This window comes from Frankliniella occidentalis, unplaced genomic scaffold (assembly GCF_000697945.3).
Source record: "Frankliniella occidentalis isolate FOCC.00 unplaced genomic scaffold, Focc_3.1 Scaffold6, whole genome shotgun sequence".
Lineage (NCBI taxonomy): Eukaryota > Metazoa > Arthropoda > Insecta > Thysanoptera > Thripidae > Frankliniella > Frankliniella occidentalis.
In genome coordinates, this window is record NW_026267136.1 from 2,153,989 (window position 1) to 2,155,141 (window position 1,153).

A 1,153-nucleotide genomic window follows, 5' to 3' on the forward strand; every position below is an offset into this window, starting at 1 on the left:
CTCCTCGCAGTGCTCCGCCGTTGTGTTGGGCCGCCGGCGCCCCCCAAGGACGACGCACTCCTAATGCGCGCATAAGCGCCAAAGCGCCGCTGCCGCCGCCGCAGCCGCCGTAGGAACGGGCGCAAGGTCGCAATGTCAGGCCGTGTCAAATAATCGATACGCAATCAATGCGAAAAAGAAACGCGCACATCGTTCGTTATTACTATTATTACCATCTTCAACGGCGATGAAATGACTTCTCCTTACCCCCCCCCCCCCCCCCCCCCCCCCCCCCCCTGCGGCAAAAGGGGCGAGCAGAGAGGGGAGGGGGTAGAGCCGCAATCACAACAACAAACAACAACAACGACGCGAGAATCATCGAACGCAGCGTCGCGATACCCACATGGAGAACAACTTCAAAACACACTGCCATTGGGTTGTGTGTGTTTTTTTTTCACTTGAGGATTTTATGTCTGAGAGGAGTTAATTGTTCAACGAAGGCGCTGACACAATGCTGTGCTAATCCACCAAGAGGCCGGGTCGGGCGGGGGCGGCGGGGACGGCGGGGGCGGCGGCGGTCAGCAGGGCGAACGAGAGAGATGTCGCGATACGGGCCTACCTACGGGCCACACACACTGCACACTGGGGCAGGCGGCCAAGGAGACGAGAGGGAGGAGGAGGGGGGGGGAGCTGAACTTAGGAAATATCGAATGAAATGGAACGGATGGATGGATGGGTGGTCGTGAGTGGCAAAAGTTTACCAACCAAATTGAACAGAATGTCGATGGGAGGGTCGTCTACACACGAGATGAACAAGTGCTGAGGGAGTGTGTTTGTGTGTGTAGGTGAGTGTGTGTGTGTGTGTGTGTGCGTATGAGTGTGTATGAGCGCGCGGAAAGGGCAAGGAGTCGTCCTCGTGGCGCCGAATTACGGTAGCATTTTCTACCCGTACAAGTAGTAGCAGCAGCGGCATGTAGTGGTGGTAATTCCCCCTCACCCCACCGCGGTAACGACGCTCACCTCCGCCCTGCTCCCCTCCGCCACCCCTCCCCCGCTCTCGCCCCGCGGCCACTAGCCGCCTCATACACCACGCCTAGTGTGTTTGACCTGAATTTCGGTTGGAAATGGCTGTGCCGCTGCTGCAGCTGCTGCAGCTGCTGCAGGTGTGGTGCTG